The following is a 583-nucleotide window of genomic DNA, read 5'->3' as shown; positions in this document are numbered from 1 at the left end:
GGCTGGGGGCAGCACAGCAGCATCCAACATGGCGGCGGGGGAGCGCCGAGTCATGGATGAGCCCGGCCTCACCTGAGGGGGCACAGCAGCACCCAACATGGTTGCCTTGTCAAAATCATTGGTGTTTTTTGGTTTGAAAAAGACAGAGCCTACCAATTTCTGGTGCAGGAAAAAGCACAAGCGAGCAGTCACGGAGCCGTGTCAAATACAAGGATTCTTCTAGATCCCCTCGAAAAAAACCTTCCAAGCGATGGAGAAAAGGTCCCAGGCACCAGATTCGATCCCGGTGTCTAGGATGAGATTTCCGTTAACGATAACGACCGTTCTTTTGATAAAGGCGTTTGTTCACGACGCTTTATGGACGCATTATTGGATGCTTTGTCTTTTCTCGGGTATGTCTTATGAGTCCAAGTGAGAACAATTATTAATAACGCTGTAATCCATCTCGGCAGAGCAATTTTATTCTTAAACATCCAGAGCCCCCTAATAAGGTACAATTATAGTCCGATGGGGGGGGAGGGGAGTTAAATCAAATATGAAATATCTATAACATTACAAATTTTCACTGTCACTATGAAAGGAA

The sequence above is a fragment of the Alligator sinensis genome, unplaced genomic scaffold, assembly GCF_000455745.1.
Source record: "Alligator sinensis unplaced genomic scaffold, ASM45574v1 scaffold469_1, whole genome shotgun sequence".
Classification (NCBI taxonomy): domain Eukaryota; kingdom Metazoa; phylum Chordata; order Crocodylia; family Alligatoridae; genus Alligator; species Alligator sinensis.
The sequence above is the reverse complement of the archived record's forward strand: the minus strand, read 5'-3'. Positions refer to the sequence as shown.